Genomic DNA, 20,908 nt, shown 5'->3' with positions numbered 1-20,908 from the left:
CGAATCACTAAAGGGGCACATATCGAACATTTGTGAATGCCTAAAAAAACTTTTTGAGTTTTTGTATGTGTGTGCAAAGCATTGTGAAAATATCTCAAATAATAAAGTTATTGTAGAGCTGTGAAATCGCTTCAATCATTTGTAATAAACCTGTATTTATAGACACTACCAGACATAGAACGCTCCTGTGATGCTATGACTAACAGTATCCGGCAGGCTAGCGGGATCCCTATACACCGAAATAGTGATGAAAGCACAGACCGCACATGATCCTCTACGACAAATGTGTAATTTGAGCAGCTCAAGGTCCTTCGTTTGCGCACAGCGAGTATGCTTAGTACACAATTTGCTGTGAGGCATATGAGGAACCGTTAGGTGCTCATATTCCACGTTATCCCGTAGGTGATCATATACGGCCTGTGCTTTGATCACTATTTCGGTATGGGGGAGATCGTGCTAGCTGAACAGATACTGTTACTTGCATCATGAGAGCGTTCTGTGTTATTTTATGACGTCCTGTACTTGCTTACTCTGAACGCTGGGTTATCCCATTTCTTTCGTCGATCAGAACATGATTTTATTCCACCTGATGGTGCAGCTAAAATAATGCGAAACTGGTCTTTCCTACAAACAAAGGACTAACAGCAGAGGCGGTCTTATCTTTTCAAAATGATATTAAAAGGCTTTGGCTGCCGTGACTTAAAAGTCTGCTTCGCAAGAGAAGCGTACTAGTATTGAACATCGGCCCTAAGTTGATTAAGAAATTTCTGAGACAGTATGTTTGGAGCGCAGCGTGACTGGAAGTGTGGCTGTGTTGAAAATTAAGTGGACTGATAAGAAATGAGCAGGTTCTTGTTAGAATCGGTGCGAAGAGGAACATATGGAAAAAGAGTGAAGAGAAGAAGTAACAGGACAGTAAAACATTACAAATTATAAGTAGTTGGGCTATATATTAGGTACCTCCGTGAAAGAGAACACTGGCTGCTTTGGAGCGCTATAAAACTGGTACCAGCCATGTGGCCATCTAGAGCTACGTAAGTAATGGTAGGGAAGGCTATATAGCAGTCAGTTACATGGAATCAGCTGGGTATATTGGGTCGATCAGGGGACATGAGGAATAGCAGAAAGGATCTACTGTGTGGCGGCGTGCACATGATCACAACTTGATTGAAGTTGCTCTGTTTGTTGGTACATCATCCTGCGTGGTGTACCGTTTGCAGCCAGTGGTCATAAAAAAGATACTAACCAACAGGCAACGGAATCGAAAATGACAATCTGTTTGAAACCTAACAGTAACTGTTGTTGTTACTGAACGCAGCTCTGTCTCCATCAGTTTGCGATGATGAAGATGCTTGGTTTGTGGGGCGCTCAACTCCGTGGTCATCAGCGCCCGTACAAAGTCCCAATTTTTACGCAGTCCAATTTTTTCACCATTCAATCTAGCCACCGTCCCGGATGATGATGATGTTGAAGATAGCACGGACACCCAGTCCCCGGACAGAGAAAAATCCCCAATCCGGCCGGGAATCGAACCCGGGACCCCGTGATCCAGAGGCAGCGACGCTACCCACTATACCACCAGCTGCGGACCTTCATCAGTTTGCAAGGTAATAACTGAACTCCATCCACCGAAGATTTCGGGACTCATTGATCGATAAACACAATTTCTTACAACGGCATACAAGATTGTCGGCCACCTATACTTCATCTACATCTGCATAATGGGTACGCTGTTGTCACTATCGTCACCCAAGATGAACAGCGAGTGAAATGTAGGAATCAACATCCTCGCAATTCAGCACGATATGGAAAACCTGAAGAGAATTCTTCACCGAACTGATTGCATTTTCGTTCAGTGTGCTTAATTTCGGACGATAAAGTGTCCTCTTGCAGCGTGTCTGTTCTCCACCTCCCTCTGTTGTAATTAAACTTTACTATTGACAATTTTGCTACATACAGAGAGTAAGGCCTTTAAAACTGTTTTTGAAATATCTGGAAAATTGAAAATCGCATTAAAAAAAAAGGGTTGTAATAAAAGTTGTTCGTCTTAATTGGGGACATCAGCCATCAAAGTCTGCCCCTCAGCGACACATTGAGGGGGCGGAAGGGGGTCAGCATTGAAAACGTGCAAAGGAACCCCAATTTTTTATTGAGAATTCGGATGGGAGATCGTAGCGTGATAGGTCGCGGTACAGATTAAAATAGGGTAACAACCGTAGTAAAGTGATAATAATGACTAACTGAAACCCTCAGCTGTCGACAGGTCTTGTTGATATGCTTCGATGTGGACAGTTGAAAATGTGTGCCCCGACCGGGACTCGAACCCGGCACCTCCTGCTTACGTGGCAGACGCTCTATCCATCTGAGCCACCGAGGACACAGATGAATAGCGCGACTGCAGGGACTCAGATGGATAGAGCGTCTGCCATGTAAGCAGGAGGTCCCGGGTTCGAATCCCGGTCGGGGCACACATTTTCAACTGTCCACATCGAGGTATATCAACAACACCTGTCGGCAGCTGAGGGTTTCAGTTAGTCATCATTTATTCCAGGGAAAAGGTGCACTGTCATCAACAGCATTCTGTTCTTTCGAGAACAGTTACTGTCTTCACATATAAAGTGATAATACCTTAAGAAATACACATCAAATTAGGATCACGGCAGGTTACAAAGGAAGTTACTCTAAAATCTTTAATGAGAAACTGGTTTCATAGAGCAAAATAAATTGACTCTACAGAACATAGCCGCCCGGGGTGGCCGTGCGGTTCTAGGCGCTTCAGTGCGGAACCGCACGACTGCTACGGTCGCACGTTCGAATCCTGCCTTGGGCATGGATGTTTGTGATGTCCTTAGGTTAGTTAGATTTAAGTAGTTGTAAGCTCTAGGGGACTGATGACGTCTGATGTTAAGTCCCATAGTGCTCGGAGCCATTTGAACCAAGTCGTCAATCTGGATTCTCATTTGAGTAGAATCGCCTCCGGTGATGGGTGCTGCTTCGAATTGATTGATGACCAGCGAAAACTTGTCTGGAGATGTCCTGGACGGCAATGCAATACCAACCTTTCACCCGCCTTATAACCTGACAACCAGTCTGCGGTGCCACTTCTTTTCATAGGAGCACCCCTTTGGATGGCATCCGAAGCAACTCTACAGCACATCGGAATCCTGACGATATTCTATGCCCCATCTTGTAGCAATTCATGGCAAAGTATCCTCCGTTTAATGAATGTAGATCCATCCTCTGGAGTGTGAAACTACGGCTGGTCAACTTCCAATCCCCGTTATTTAGGTTTTATTTCTAGGCCACCAGTTTCGAAGATGACTTAATGTAACGTCAAAACCGGTAGCCTAAAAATAAAACCTAAATAGCGGCTATTGGTAGTGTATTGTTGGATCCTACGTTTATGTTTCAGCTAGATAATGACCGCCTGCACACGGTGAGAGTTTCTTCTGCTTCCTCAGCAAACCTACCTTGGGCATCAAGGTCGCCTGATCTTCCCCCCCCCCCCTCCCCCCTCCACCAATTCAGAGCGTTTGGAGCATTACAGCAGCGGCCTCAACCAGTTCGGGAATGTGGCGATCTGACGCCTCAATTGGACAGAATTTGGGAATTTGGCACTATATCCCTAAGGAGCCGAATAACTGCTTACATAAAGGCCAAATGTGGACCAATCCGTTATTGACTTGCTCAATATGTGGAGCTCTTTCTCTGGAACAAACATTCAGTTTTTTCTGAAATTGCAATCATCTGTTTATATATGTACGCCACATCCATCGATTTCCATTCAATTTCGATAATTCTTTCGTGACCTGTCGCGTTTATGTTTTGCAGTTTATTATATTCTGGAAAATCAAGGGTTTTTTTCTGCAAAGAACGATTTCTCGTTGTACATTTTAGAATAATCGCCTTTCTAACCTACCGCTCACGGAATCTGACAACCGCCGGGAGAGTGATGTGTTGGCCACAAGCCCCTAAGTATCCGCATCCGTTGACTCCTAAGAGCTGAGGATGATACGACGGCCGTTGGTACCGTTGGGTGCTCAATGCCTTCTCGGAAGGTGTTCTTTTTTGCCTTATGCCATCCTAATTTGATGTGTATTTCTGAGATATTATTATTTTACTACGGTTTTTACCCATCACGCATCAAAAAAAAAAAAAATATATTAAATACGAAAATTACTTAAAAACGAAATTTTTTTTCTGTAGATCCGAATCGACAATAATAAAGTTGTGTTTTCTGTTTAAGATAAAGTTGACCGACAGGGCCCACAGGTTGGTATCACTGGATGTCCCCTGGAGATGAACAACTGTGATTCCAGCCTCTTTTTAATCAGATTTCTAGTTTTCCAGACGTTACTAATAACAATTTTATATGCCTCGATCTGTATGCCTTCCAAGTGCACATGACTTTGCCTGTGTTTCTGTCTGTGTGCGTGTATGTGTGTGTGTGTGTGTGTGTGAGAGAGAGAGAGAGAGAGAGAGAGAGAGAGTGAGAGAGAGAGGGAGAGACTGAAGCCTTGTAGAATAAGCTACTCGGCAGCGTATAGCTGTTGAGAGAGCATCAGAAAACAACAGAGTGTATTTCCGCAGGAGTGCGCGTCAAGAAACAACTTATCATCTCAACGGCACATTTGGTATACGAGGCCAGAGCGACGCCGATGGCGCGCGCCCACGATAAGCCGCCGAAACGCAGTCCAGGGCCGGCCGTCCAGGGAGTGGGGCGACCGATGCTCGTTGTGGGCTACATGATCATCGCCCGCGGGCCACAAGCGGGCGTAAACAGCGCGCAGGATCGCAAGCGGCGCGCAATAACCGACTGTCAAGTGAGGCCCGTAAATCCTCCTCTCCCCCAACCCTCCCCCTTCAGCGGGCTCTTACGCGTAGCACAGGCACTGGTGCACCGTAAACAGCGGCGACTTTATGGCTGTACCACTCTGGCTGTCCGGCGGCGACCGCTGCGAATGCATGGTCTGGAGAGGGCGTATTTCCGTGCTTATACGCTGTGCGCACAGTGTCTCTGTGTGAGTCCGCCGTGTTGGAACGAACGGGAGATGGAAAAGCGTATCGGTCACTTGAAACCGCCGGACTATTAAATTTACCCTTTACATGCAAAGACCGCAGTTCTGGGAGCGCTTAACTCGATCCGCACGCAGGGACTCATACGGAAACTTATACCGGATTATTATCCACCAAAATTTCAATCGCGTAGAAGCTAGCTTGCGCCGTCGCGGCATGAGATTGTTACACAGCGGAGTCCTAAATGAGGCCGTGTTTATTGACTTCCGAAAAGCCATGTTTGTTGACTTCCCTAAGAACATACTAGTGAAAGCGTTTAAATTTTCATATCAAGGGTGTTTCAGAATTGCACCGACAAACTTAAACGGGATGTAGGAGGTGTCTTGAGGAACAAATGACGATAGGAACTCTGGTCCGGAAACGACATCCAATGACGCGACAGTGCATCGACGTTAAAGGGGCCAGAGCATGCCGCTGCGCTTCTCCTCCTCCCCCCCCCCTTCCCCCCCCCCCCCCCCACCACCATCCGGGAAAAACAGACGATGTGCGCACTCGAACAGACCGTGGACAAGTCGAGCTCACTGGTTTTTCAGTGCTGTCAGCTGATTGTCACGATCGCCAATGTAGCAGGTGCTGCTGGCTACTGTGTAGACAGACCTTGTCTGCCATGAATGCGATGCTCTGTCGTCGTGGTGACTGACAGTGTCAGATAAAGACTTCTATCTGCAGTACTTTGTTTTCCGGAGCCCTCTGTACTATAAAAAAATTCTTTATTCAATCTCAGAAACATGATACATGACAACTCACTACCCAACACATTAGTGGGTCATAATTCTACGTCTAATATTTACAGTTCCTGCAGCTGATTGTTATTACTACAGGATGTGTATTTCTATTTCCACTATGGGCATTTCGTGTTACTTAACTACTGCTATTTGCTCTATGTGTGACATTAACTTCTGGGTTAACTACTTGGGTACTATGCTAGTGTCTATTGTCTAATTGCCGCGAGGAGGGCCGCCATGTCACGGATTGTGCGGCCCCTCTTGCCGGAGGTTCGAGTCCTCCCTCGGGTATGAGTGTGTGTGTTGTTCTTAGCGTAAGTTGTAAGTCTAGGGACCGATGACATCAGCAGTTTCGACCCTGAGAATTCACACGCACATTCTCCATTACCTAATTCTATGCTAACGTTCTACACAAAATGATGCTTAAGAAACTAATCTACAGGTTTCCATGTGTGCCAACGTGATATATAGGGTGAGTCACCTAACGTTACCGCTGGATATATTTCGTAAACCACATCAAATACTGACGAACCGATTCCACAGACCGAACGTGAGGAGAGGGGCTAGTGTAATTGCTTAATACAAACCATACAAAAATGCACGGAAGTATGCTTTCTATCACAAACCTACGTTTTTTTAAATGGAACCACGTTAGTTTTCTTAGCACATCGGAACATATAAACAAATACGTAATCAGTGCCGTTTGTTGCATTGTAAAATGTTAATTACATCCGGAGATATTGTAACCTAAAGTTGACGCTTGAAACCTCCGACGTTACGTTGTGTGGTGTTGTAACAAACACGAGCCACGGTCGGCGAGCAGCATCTGCTCGGACATGTTTACGATGACGACCGTGTTTACGAGTGTGGATGTAGTGCACTGTTGTGGTTTGGTCTAGCTGTCGCAGTGTCAGCATGTAGCGCTTGCTGCTATTGTTATTCTGCATTCGTCTCCGCACGCAGACCAACTGTACTACACCTTGTTACCAGACTTCTGTGATAGTGTAGTGTTGTAGGAACTGTGACCATCGTGTATTCGAACTCTGAAAAGGCGGAGATGACACTCATCTATGGCGAGTGTCGACGAAATGCAGCTGAAGCCTGCAGGGTGTATGCAGAACGGTACCCGGACAGAGAGCATCCAACGTGCCGCACATTGCAAAACATCTACCGTCAACTGTATGCAACAGGTATGGTAGGAGCACGCAAACGGGTCCGTAACAGGCCCGTCACAGGAGAAGCGGGTGCTGTTGGTGTGTTAGCTGCTGTTGTCATGAACCCAAACATGAGTACACGGGACATTGCGAGAGCCGGTGGACTGAGTAAAAGTAGTGTCATGCGCATACTGCATCGTCACCGCTTTCACCCGCTTCATGTGTCGCTACATCAGCAATTACATGGTGATGACTTTAATCATCGAGTGCAATTCTGTCAATGGGCATTAACAGAGAATGCGTTGCAGTTCTACCTGTTTACCGATGAAGCGGGTTTCACAAACCACGGGGCAGTGAATCTACGGAACATGCATTACTGGTCCGTGGACAATCCTCGCTGTCTCAGACAGGTAGAGCGACAGCGACCGTGGACTGTAAATGTATGGTGCCGAATCATTGGCGACCACCTCATTGGTCATCACATCATTGCAGGGGCCCAAACAGCTGCAACATACATCGAGTTTCTACAGAATGATCTGCCAACGTTGCTCGACAATGTCCCACTGGAAACGCGTCGACGTATGTGGTATCAGCATGATGGTGCACCTGCACATTCCGCAGTGAACACTAGGCTGACCCTTGACAGGATGTTCGACGGCCGTTTCATAGGACGTGGAGGACGCATAAATTGGCCAGCCCGTTCTCCTGATCTTACAGCTCTGGACTTCTTTCTGTGGGGTACGTTAAAGGAGAATGTGTACCGTGATGTGCCTACAACCCCAGAGTATATGAAACAACTTTAGGTTACAATATCGCCGGATGTAATTGACATTTTACAATGCAACAAACGGCACTGATTGCGTATTTGTTGATATGTTCAGATGTGCTAACAAAAGTAACAGGGTTCCATTTAAAAAAAAACGTAGGTTTGTGTTTAAAAACATACTTCCGTGCATTTTTTATAGTTTGTATTAACCAATTACACTAGCCCCTCTCCTCACGTTCGGTCTGTGGAATCGGTTCGTCAGTATTTGATGTGGTTTACTAAATATATCCAGCGGTAATGTTAGGTGACTGACCCTGTATACCTACACTGGTGGCCGTGCCCTCCGTGCTAATGCCAGTGGGCATTCCCCTGACACCAGATTGGCCCAAGATCTTGAATTCACTGCAGTTTACCTACTGTTAATTTATCCTTTCGTAGATCTATATCTAACCTAAAATTCTTAATACTACAGTTATAACTGGTGCGTTGTCCAATCGGTGTTTGATCCACCCTCTCCATAAATACGAGATGTGGCGAATCGCAGCCGTAAGGCTGCTAGCCAAGTCCACGTCCGGCGTTACGGGACAGGTGCTTTGTGTGTTAGTCAGCCAATGCCTCGAGTCATTATTGTTCCTTAGAAATTCTTTGAGAACGTTGGTTGATACCTCGTTAGCCAGTTCGTTGAGGATCTCAAATATACTTTGTAGCCTGAGCAGGTGGTACATGTCATGACTGGGCAACTGTTGTCTAATCTGAGACGCTACAGCGTCGAAAAGGGGGCACTCGAACACCACATGGTCTGGAGTGCCTTCTCTGGAGCCACAGTCACACGATGATGTAGCCCGCTTACTGAATGGCCATAGATACACCGCACGCGGTCCATGTCCAGTGAGAAAGTGCAGCAGTCTTCTGGTAGGTTTCAAGTACGTAAGCTGTAGGCTCTCCCGGATGTCTGGTAACAACTCATGAGTTCTGCGCCCAGTTTCTTCTCCATCTCATTGCTCCTGCAGTAGTTCCTCAACCCCTTCTTCTAACTGCAGATTTATCTCCTACCTGAATGCCGATTATTTGAACTATTTTCTCCCTGTTGTCTTTGTTTCACCGATACGCTGCTGCTTGGTCTCTAATCTTAATGTCAAGAGGACAAAGTCCCATTGACACTAACAGTGCCCCACCCCCCTGCCGGAGTCGTTCTGTATGCTCCTACTGAGCGCAGAAGCTTGTTCCACTGCAACCTTCTCACGGCCATGGCAGGCATGAGCCTTGTGAGTGTGTGTGCCCAGACATGTGAACAGTACTGAGGCTAAATACGATATTGCAGTGCTTGTCCGAAGGAACATAGGATAGTATTCAGAATAACATAGGCACTGCATATCGTATTTATCGGCTGACTCCGAGCAAGCTACTTTCAAGTAAAATATCTCCCCTGTACGGGAATAAGCATAATGGATGTACGAGTACAGGTTGCAGACATGTGGTTGATAACATACGGATGTTTGGGTCCAGCCTCGGATAGCCAAAAGGTAAGGCGACCTCTCGCGATAAGCGGGAAATGTGGATTCGAGTCCTGGTCCGGCACAAAGTTTCCTTCTCATTCCGTTATACGGTCAAAGGTTGTTCACATTCGCAGCTGCTAATATCACAGACGTGCTTGCCTACCCATAGTCTGCACGACCTGTGTTCAGAATCGAGAGTTAGGTAAAGCTGCTGATAGTGGTGAGAGCACACTGAAATGTTTCGTTCGAGAAATTAGTTTGGTCAATGTTGATAGAGTTCACTGCTAGTATATGTTCTAAAACAGTTAGATAACAGTAAAGTTGCAAGTGCTTCTGTTCTGTGAGGTACCACAATGGTATAAAATGTTCGAATGATACGGCCCACGCCTGCATTCGTGTTCGTTATTTGCTAATTTCTACTCTTATTTCGTTGTCAGGCAGCAGCTGCAATGAACGGACTGTAATTAATGTAACAGCAGGGCGGCATCAACCATGTGCCTGCTGCAGACACCCACACGCACTAACATTCGCTAAACGGTCGTTGAGGACACACTGTTGGTAGCCCTTGGCTCTTCTGGGTAGTCAGCTGCTTAATAGTTGCATGACTACTCGCACGTATACATCCGAGCCGCCGTCGTTCATCCCGTATCATCTGTGATCTGTGGTGCTCCGCAGCTGTTTCGGCGCCGGTTTTGGATAGCACCATTTTGCCACGCACGTTGCAAAACGAATACAGTATAAAAAGGTCACACCTGTAAATTGAAATATTAGCATATATTTTATACGCGTGATGTTATTGGGTAAGGTTGGTTATACTATAGCTATGCAGTAATCTTTGATACACACTAAACACGAAATAATTTATTGTTATCGTAACTTGTTTGTCAAAAATTTGGAATTGCCCAGAAGAGGGGGTGAGGGGGGGGGGGGGGGGGAGACGAAAAGAAATGAAATGAAACTTCATGGGTTGAGACAGAATCTGATGTTATTTCAGTATGACTTTGCCAAGACTGCATTGTCACTGATTTGGTTAGGAAGGGTGTGATAAGGCCGTCGTATCGATAGGCAGGCTGTCCCACGGCTGTTGCAGCTGCTCCTTGATATGACATTTACTGACAATGGGACATACGTGGCCTGTTTTTTATGTGAGTACCGTTTTGAAATTAAAAAAAGACGTGCTAATAAATCTCAATAATTTTGTGATTCTTGGATACTCAGAGTGGTAGATTCAACGTGCTCTCCGCCCAACCACTATAGCACAACCTGTGGAGATGGATGAAATCACGAGGGAGGAGGTAGGCACTGCGATTATTCCATATACAGGCGCACTCTCGGGGAAAATCGCCGCATTTTGAAGAAACACCGGGTCGGAATTGTGTATTGTCCTCCGAATAAGACTCGTGCACTGGTGGGGAGTGCCAAAGATGACCCCAGTTTGAGGAAGGCCAGCGTGTACCAGATTCCGTGTCAATGTGGCAAGTCGCATATTGGTCAGGCGATGCGTACCGTCGAGGATCGATGCCGTGAACACCAGAGGCACACTCGACTGATGTATCCGAGCAAGTCGGCGGTCGCTGAACATTGTTTGTCGGAAAATCACGCTATCGAGTATGAACGCACGAGGATTCTGGTACAGACGCCGAGATACTGGGACAGCGTTGATAGACCATCGAAAGTCGCACCAATGACGACCTCATAAACCGTGACTGTGGCTATAATCTTAGCAAGGCTTGGGAACCAGCGATTGGGTTCATCAAGAGTAAATCGAGCAAACGTTTAGTTGTGACGACCACGGCGGACAGAGCTATCACACCGGCGTCATCTCAGACGCCGTCGCAATCTGTTCCACCGTGCGACCGTGGCCCGGGGCGCGGACGGCGGAGTGAGCGCGCCGCGGGCGGAGGGTATTTAAATCGTCCGCCACCGCGACCGAACCCAGTTCCCCCTAAGCAGCCATAGCGTACGGATCTCCGTGCCGGCACGTTCACAGGAGCTCAGTCCGTCAGTTCACCTGATGATGGCGACATGTATGATCGCCGAAATATTGTGCCCGTTGGACACTGTAGACCGGCAGTACACCCGTGGATATTTTGATTCTCACTAATTTTATTTTTACATCAAAGCCTGCACCTTAATCTACTTTTATACATAATTTCCGTCAATATTGAGGCACTTGACATAAAGTTGTGGCATTTTTTGATTGCGGTCCTCATAGAAGTCTGCCGCCTGACTTGTTAACCACTGCATCATCACAATTTTCACTTCGTCATTGTCTTGAAGACGCTGACCGCCCAAGTGTTTCTTCAAGAGCAGGAACAGGTGGTAGTCACTAGGCGCAAGATCAGGGCTATACGGAGGATGATCTAGAGTTTCCCATTGAAAAGGTGTGATGAGATCTTTGGTCTGATTCGCCACATGCGGACGGGCATTGTCTTGCAGCAAAACGATGCACTTGCTCAACTTCCATGAACTGTTGCTTTGATTATAGTATGACGTAGGCCACCCATGTGTCATCGCCCGTAACAATTTGGCTTAAGCAATCATCACCGTCCTTTTGGTACCACTCAAGTAAAGTCAATGCACTGTCTAAACGTTTGGTTTTGTACACATCCGTCAACATTTTCGGTACCCAACGTGTGCACAATTTTCGGTAATTCAAGTGCTCGGTCACAATGCCATACAAAACACTACGAGACGCATTAGGAAAGTCATCCCGCAAGGAGGAAATCGTAAAGCGTCTGTTTTCTCTGACCTTATTGTCCACTTCCTGCACCAAACTTTCATAAACGACCGAAGAAGGATCACTCAGTTGTTCATCATGCACAATTGTGCGGCCATCTTTAAATGCTCTCACCCACTTTCTTACCATTCCATCGATCGCTTTTAGGCCTTTAGCACTAAGAAATCTTACAACAGCCCGTACTTCACAGTCGGCGGGACTCACGATTATCGGAGGCATCTTAAACACTCAGTACACAACGTAAACAGGGAAGAGTCAGACTGTAATGGTATCAGTGCGTAGATTGAGGTACAGGCTTTCATGTAAAAGTAAAATAATTGAGATATCTTAGAACGTCTTTTTTAAATTTCAAAACGGTACTTACTTAAAAAACACGCCTCGTACTTCACGTCGTATTCTATTGCGGATTGCTCTAGATATCTTTCTGGGCACAGGAGTACCTCTCCACAGTACTGTCTCTCTATAAGGTAACACACGAGAACACAGGACTCCTGTGACTCACCGTAGCTATCACAGTTCCCTCCACCACTAACTTTCTGTCAACTGAAGACACATCTTATGGCTCCCGAAACCATGACAGGAATAACACGGACGTGTCTCTCCAAAACACTGGAAGAAACGAACTTCTCCCCAGGTCGCCACCATACTCGCCAACGATCGTCATCTACGGTAGTGCAAAACCACACTTCATCGATGAACACAACGCGATCCCATAGACCGGCAGTTAGTGCTTCCCGGTAATGAAACACTCCAAGGTTAGGCGTTTGTGTTGTAATGTCAACGGCAGCCTGTCAATGCCTCGGTAATTTTCTCTTCCGACTGCTGTTAGTCTCCGACCATCGATGCGAGTTGCCACAGAACGCTGCAGGGAGTCCATTACTTGCTCTCGGATGGCAGAGCAGACGTGAATGGGTTACAATGTCCTTGGTGCACAATACGGCCCTCCTCCCTCGACATTTTCAGACGTGCTCGACCGGAATACTGACGACGAGTATGCCTGTACACATTCCAACACCGATCCGCAGTCACTTCCGAATGCCCAGCAAATGCGGGAATTGCATGGTTCGGCAAGCCAGCCAAATCAAGGCCCGCAATTGGGGCCGACCCAAACTCTCAGTTGCTCATGCTCAGTACCCAATGTCTACGTGTCCTTCACATTGGTCACTGAACATCTTATGCTGTGCATACCCATTTTACTGAACAAAATTTAGTAACAACAATAAACATGAACAACACTAAATCAAAAAGGTGACCATTCTTCCTTTTTTGGGGGGCGGGGGTCATCAGTCTTCTGACTGGTTTGATGCGGCCTGCCACTAATTCCTTTCCTGGGCAACCTTTTCATCTCAGAGTAGCAGTTTTATTTTCCGAACTGAACCTTACTGTTGCTTTAGGGCTACACTTTTCTCTAATTTGTAGGCAAGTTTCCTTATGTGGATAACAGTTAGTCCAAATCCAATCTCCTGCATTTTAATGATGTAAGATGCAAGCTGCACGTCAACATCTGAAGGAAGAGCAAACGGCCTACCCACTTTCCCAAGTTCAAAGTTTTTAAGTTCGTTTGTGTTGCAGTCAAAGTGTTCAGTAGCTTTCATGACGATTTATTTTAAAGTGGTCCAAAGGAATGAACAAAACTTCGATGCTTTGTAAACTGACCAGTCTTTCTGTAAAACTTTCCCTACAGCCAGTTCAAGCATTCTTCCATCATATGATTTGATGGAATGCTTTCCACGTTTGATCTCTTTGTTGCGTTTTCCCATTATGACAGCAGAACAAACCTAAAGCAAAAATATATAAATTACTCTATATTCTATTTTATAGGCATTGTATCCCCAGAAAATAAATGTAAAAAAGTGTTTCACTCATTATGACATAATAATGTTGACTTGAAAATATTGCCACCATTATAGCATCAAAATATTTAATGAAAATTATATTTATGTATCGCATCCGTTTCATGAATTGGACTATATTTCATCTATAATTCTGATGGTAGTCCTGTTTCACTAAGAGGCCATCTTGCAGAAAATGCAAAAATAAAACATAAAACGGGAAAAGTGTTCCAGGACTGTGTAAGCACGATATAATTATATTACTGGCATGAAATGATTCCCTGTACGTTTATGTTACGAAGCATTTTTAACGTTTTGTCACTGATATTTACCTGTCAAATCAGTATTTCTTGAGCAGCGGTAACAAGCACAGCAATTTGGAAGGAGAGACAGCATTGGTCGTATATTTTTGTTTATTATCGCAAAATCGATTTTCTGTCACTTAGTGACCATCTTCAGTGCTGTGATATATAACTTAAATTAGTAGGCACTGGTGTCAATGAGCTTACGGCGATCACATAGACTCACTGTGATCGCCGTAAGCTTATTGACACCAGTGCTTACTAATTTAAGTTATATATTACAGCACTGAAGATGGTCACTAAGTGACAGAAAATCGATTTTGCGATAATAAACAAAAATATACGACCAATGCTGTCTCTCCTTCCAAATATACCCATTATCTGGTCGTAGTGCACAGGACACTATGGAGTCGCCAATCAATAAGCACAGCAATTCTCGAGCGTTTGCCCCATGGAGGTAAGAATAGAGGGAGACGCCCTGACGTCACAGCTGTGAAGCTATGTGAAGCCGAGGGTAGCCATCTCAATCCGACCAAAACATTGCTGCTGTAAGCTTGTGTGCATAGGCTTGTCGCTCGCTTTTGGAAGGATTTTGCGCTATTATGGTGACTTGTGTGGTGTTCGGATGTACGAATCGTTCTGATTGTGATGCGAAATCGAAGGGAATAACATTTCATGTGTAAGTTATTTCGTTAAATGTAATTTTACAACTTCATTGTGAATGAACGTGTGCTCCATCGGTACTTGTACTATAGCGTGTTTTTCTCCTGTATGATTTTAGATTTCCTAAAAATGAAAGTCGGAAAGCTCTTTGGGAGAATGCCATGAGGAGGAAGAATTGGCGTGCGTCTAAATGGAGCACTATATGTTCTCAGCATTTCCGAGAAGAGGACATAGACCGAACTTCCCTTTCAACAGTAAGGCTCCGAGAAAATGCTGTACCATCAGTTTTCCCTACACACCCAAAACATTTGCAAAAGGTATGTTAATTCAAAGAATTAAATTCTTAGTTTTCAAGTTCACGTTTCAGTATAATACGTACGTATCGTCGATAATCGAAGTGTTGAGTAACTCACTTTGTCTTCATCATGTCATTAAAAGCTAACACTACATTAACTGGCGTAAAGTATAGACCTAAACAGGACACTGTGTAGATTTGCCATTCTATGTACCATATTTCAATAAATATTGGTGGTAATGAACAGTGTTTCCCAGTAGTGTAACGTAAATGAAATGTCCCAGTACGTATTACAAACAAGATGTATTTATGGGGCTTTGGAGGGAGGGTATAGCTAACTTAGTTTTCAGTTTCTATTATTTAGTTTGTGATACACGTTTATTGCTGAATTAACAAAATTGTATCGTTTACATTGAAGGCCAGCTATTCGTAATATTACATTAAAAACTATTTTTAATCATAAGAATCGCGGAATTTCGCCTTTACGAGATTTTATTTTAAACAAAAACTTTGAAACAACCAATCTGCTGACGTTACATGCGTATATGGTGCAATTAGCGACTGTAATACACGCAGCGCTATAGCACACTGGCAATGTTTTGGTCAGAGTGTCATGGCAGCGAGCCACGCCCCCATGGCTTCAAAACGTAGTACGGCTGGGATACGTAGCGCCATCTCCCCTTATTCTTACCTCCATGGTTTGGTCGATGTTCACTGCACCAACTGTGTTGTAGTTCTGGTCTTTCCCGCAGAGCGCTGGGGTGCATAGAACTAGAAAGCAGACAACCTGCACTATCTGTTGGATGCTTCAGAAAGCCAGGTATATGGATCCTAACGCTATGGCACGTTCCTGAACCAAGTATCACGGTATTAGGGGTATCACGGAATAAGGCATCCTTACCCTACCTACCCGCCAGCTCACCCAGGTGCACGTGAACCAGTGGATTCCACCGTAACGATCGCTGCCGACACGATCTCTGCTCTTACGATCGAGGTGCAACGTATGAACCCAACGACAGCGTCCCCTTTGGCGTGGGGTGACGACGGCGACGATGATCCGAACCACGCACTGTGGACGGAGTTTTCCTAGGCGCAGAACGTTACGCCAGAGCCGACAGGTGGCGTACTGCACGATTCGCCCCGCTTCGCCCCTCCTCATCCCCCTCGGATAGAATTCACCTGCAAGGTGGGGCACGACTCCAAACATAACGAACAGTTCCCAAGTGAATATTACACTTCTGCCAGAGACGATACAGGCATCGGACGTCGACATCGCACTATTGTAGAAGTACTGTTGGCCATACTTCCGTGCGTCGTGGGCGATAACACTTACCCCTCCCCTTATGATCACCTCAGACATAGCGTAGTCACCTGTGCCCGTGAGGGTATCCCAGAAGCTGATGTCATATACCTTCCATCCGCCAGATGCATGGCCATCACTGCCAAAGAGCGCGCTTCTACTCAGAAGAAATTGCTTCTTTATTTCTTGGGCGCTATGGCCATTATTTTCTTGAGGATATTTGGTGTCCTGCGCCCTAAGGATCCAATGCCCCATGACAACACCTGTCAAGCACTGCGCCTAATTCGTGATTTGTTACTCCGCGACACGGACAGAGGGACGACGCACCTCGACATAAACACCAGACGGGTCACTCCGGGAGCCTCCTTGACAATATTTATGTCTCTCAAGAACTCACACCTGCACTCCACGTCGCAGAACATTTGCCCATGGCCTTTTCAGACCACTTCTTTAATGTTCTCCCCCCCGCAACAAGTGTACTGCGAATGAAAAACACCTCCCACCTCCATCATCCCAAATGTCTTCAACGCGTTACTGAGACATGGGCGACCTTCAAACGACGCTTACCTAAGTACTGAAAACATTGATTTGGTGGCTGTAATGTGCCACACCAGACATTTGAGGTACCTTGATTCGGTACGGCAAGGAAGTAGCTGCGTGGCTTCGGCACACTACCGACTATTTCTGTATCGGCCACCCCTGAAACCCAGAGGGAGTATAGCAGTATTAACGCACAAATCTGACAGTGACACGCCGTACACTACATGGGGCGTGGTCAGGACCAGACGTCAAGATTCGGCGGAACAGTTACACACCACTATGCATCATGTAGCCCCGTTGGAGAACAACGACGACAACAACGACGCGCCACCGAGATCTACACCTGTCACTCCCAGCACGTCACTTGTCAAGCTGAAAACATCAGTGCCTTTGTAGACCACTACTGCAGAATGCACCAGGAGGAGCCTACCAGCAGCAGTGGTGTTGTTAAACAGGAAGTTGCGTTAGAGCACGTCACACGTCCAGTCGCTGTCGACAAAGCGGACTAGCTGATGGAGCCGGTTACGTGTGACGAGAAGCACGACGCAATCAGCAGAGATGCTCGGAATAACTCACATGGCGTCGACGGATTGCCGATAGAATTATATCGCTCCTTCCTTGCACTAATGGCGTCGCAGTGGACGACGATGTTTCATGAATTGCCGACAACGGACAACGCATTACCGCCAGCCTTTGTCACAAGTATTATTATACTCATCCACAAACCGACGCCGGAAGCCCAACTGTGCTTAACGCAAACTATAAAATTTTTGCACGACTCCTGGCGACGCGTTCCCGCAAGATACTCCCTTTGCCTGGAACAGGTAACTCCAGATGACTCCTTTAGTATAAAAAAAGGCCAGAGGGTAATTTTACCATTTAGTAGCGCTGGTAGTTCGGCATTCAGAATCCGCAACGCGATGGTTGCCATTAAATTTGACTTGCGCGTTACACACGGTGATGAATCGTTTACTATTCCCTGTAGTGAGCCGAATGGGTCTTCCACAAGCCCTTTATTGCTAACATCCGCTGCCTCTACAGCAGCTCTGAATTCCTGCTTCAGCTCAGTGGCTGTGTGGCGCGACCATTACCACATGTCCCTCTTTAAGGCATGATTGCCAACTTCCAGCACTACTTTAAGCCATAACCCTGAAGCCTCTCATCAGAAGCCTGACGACCAACCTTTCTGGTCTCATTTTGCGACTGCACACTTTTCGTTGTCGTGTTTCCGCTGACGACTTCCTTCTCTTAAACCGCTCACGGACCAAAACACAGACGGTACTCGATTCGATATCAACATATGGAACTACAGCGGACAGTGCCATGAACCACGTTAAATCCTCGGAGATGGCCGCAGCCTTTCACAAGACGAGTTAGTAATCCTCCCGTGCGTACAGTACCTACGATACCTCGATTTCATTTTCGCCTCTACCTGCGTCACTCCACTGCCATCAGTTTTCGAGGTACTCTCGAAACTACCTGAGCCATGAGGCTCGATCAGTGATATTCGCGCCGCCGGTATGGGTCGTCTTTCCGGTTGTATGCGCAGAGCGCGCGGTGGCGCCATCTGCCGGGCCCATTGGGAGCGAGGGGTAAGCTCTAACAAATAGCGAGGATTTTACTTTGGGGCGCCTAGCAGTAACGTCGTTTGCCAAGTCCGGCGGACAGTACAGGTGCCGTGCGAGGCAACAGGAAGAGCACATCTAAAAGGCGCTGTTTACCCTGGTGACGGCGCTGTAGGAAATTTCGCCGGCGTGGAAGCCGTCACGTTACTGGGAAGCCGTTGGTGTATTTCGCTTCCTGCATGTCTCCTGGCACCGGGATCTGCTGCGGCTGGCTTCATCAAACATGCAAGAGGGTGAGGGCCTTGCTTGTGCTGTAAACTGTGGCCGGAATCGAGTACAGGGTTCTGTGCTGTTGACTTCATTTTCTTGGCCGGCCGTTGCTACTCCTACTGAGTCTGTTCTCGGTTGTGTTTAATTTCAGCTTGCTTAGTACGCAATGTTCTAGTGAGAGCTGTATGTGATGTGATGATTAACATTTACTAGGGCCTGGAGTGCTGATACATTCTGTTTGTAGGTTGCTATTGTCAGTGTTTAACCATCATTGAAAACAGTTTCGCTGGTCTTTGTCTAAGAGGCGCCTAGTTATTGTATTTATATCACACGACGGAGTTAACCTGCCCAAACGCTATAGATATACATGGTTAAAATTTTCCCTGGATATATTTGGCCGTGAACTGCAATAATACTACTGTTACGTTTCTATCTGAAGTAATAGTGTGTCTGGGAGACATGTGGCTAATTCTAAATGAGTAGTTTCATAAATTCTTACGAGTTACTGAGAGGCCAGTTGTTATTCTGTATTTAAATAGTTTGAAACTGATTCTATTAATGGAAGTACAAGAATTCCTTCAATGGCAGCATCTGGATATTGTAATTAATTTTGATTTAATCACTAATTTAAGAACTCGATGTACCGTTACCCTGCCCGCTAGTTACTTGCATTCTGATTTCGTTTTGTCGTTACTTCTGCGGTTTGTCTTGGTAGCGTGTGCGGGTTCCTGGGTTGTGTCCTGATTGTGCTGTTGTGTATTTTCCGCCCCCTTTGCCCGTGCTTGTCGGCTGGCAGTGAATCTAGTTCTTTCGAGGCTTAATGTATAATTGGCCTTATGCACACAAGATAATATATTTGTTCTGCTTCGATGCTGTTCAATAATAGGTTGATTAATTCTACAGATTATGTGCTGTGATGAATTATTGTGTTTCTGGTTACTTAAGGCAGATGTCAGTCTGTTGTACATACACACTAGTTCTGGGATTTTTCGCGCCTAATCGTGACTGTTGCTGCTCCCGTTTGGGGGTCCATGCCGAACCTGTATTGGAAGCAGCTGAGTGAGCGTGCGTCCGCTTCTGGGCGTAGTTTGTTGAATCCCACGAAGTTGCTTGGTCACACGAAATTTTATATTTTATGTCCTACATTGTAGGGTGCATGTCATTTACGTAACGTGGTTGTGTGCCATAGTATCTGATTTGTTGTTGCCTCTACTCTGAATTATTTGATAATACCAATCACTGCAGTAACGAAAGACCACATTTTCTCGTGAAATTTTAGTAAATTGTACTTCAGGTTGATCATAGTTTTTGATTAAATAATTTTTAACTCATTTCACTAAATGTGTAACAGACCGTAAGTGCCGTGGTTTATGAATACTTATTTTGAAGTAACTTCCTCTCATCTAAATGGTAATTTTAAAGATGTGTGGTAATTTTAAAAATGTGTTGAAGGTTTTATTTGTTATTTGTCTTGTTTAAATGTGCCAAATAAATGCTCAGTGCAACTGTCGATGGTGATTGCCTGATGTGTCACTTGGTCCAGTCCTACCAACCCAGCCGGCCGCGGTGGCCGAGCGGTTCTAGGCGTTTCAGTCCGGAAACGCGCGATTGCTACGGTAGCAGGTTCGAATCCTACCTGGGGCACGGATGTGTGTGATGTCCATAGGTTAGCTAGGATTGAGTAGTTCTAAGTTCTAGGGGAGTGATGACCTCAGATATTAAGTCCCATAGTGCTCAGAGGCATTTAACCTACCACCCCACAGCCTATTGCGCTGAGGTTGTTGTGTATAAGGTTGAATTCCATGCTGTGCTAACACATCATTACCCATACGGCAGTGAGACAAAATCTTTGCCGCAGACTCTATTCTTTGCAGTGTGTCGAATACCTCAGCCAGCACGTGGTCCACATCGCACAAGTATTCCATTGCCACCAACTCTTGGATGCAGCCTCCAGGCCTCGTTCGGATACTTTCTTACGGCTGGTGCGCTCTTTAAGGTCCGTTACGAAACGCTCACATTCCCCCCCAGCGAGTGGGGGGCCTTGGCCATGTCAGTATGCGAATAAGAGCGGCGCCTTTGTACATGGCCACCACGCACAAGCAGTGGAGTGGAGCTCCTCCCTTACGCGCAGGTTGCTGGACATTCTCATGCCTACGACCATGTCCCCGTCGGTACCAATACGCC

The 20,908-nt window shown here is 46.0% G+C and overlaps 1 protein-coding gene and 1 non-coding gene across 2 annotated transcripts in view; both read right to left on the bottom strand.

Annotated features, from left to right (window-relative positions):
* Positions 1-20,908, bottom strand: part of LOC124802722 — a 544,884-nt gene that overhangs the window by 198,617 nt on the left and 325,359 nt on the right. The window lies entirely within an intron of this gene.
* Trnat-cgu lies at positions 2,304-2,377 on the bottom strand. Its single transcript has one exon. It is a non-coding gene; the product is annotated as a tRNA-Thr (tRNA).

Source organism: Schistocerca piceifrons, chromosome 6 (assembly GCF_021461385.2).
Source record: "Schistocerca piceifrons isolate TAMUIC-IGC-003096 chromosome 6, iqSchPice1.1, whole genome shotgun sequence".
Lineage (NCBI taxonomy): Eukaryota > Metazoa > Arthropoda > Insecta > Orthoptera > Acrididae > Schistocerca > Schistocerca piceifrons.
Note: the sequence above shows the minus strand (reverse complement) of the source record. Positions and strands in the feature narration are given on the sequence as shown.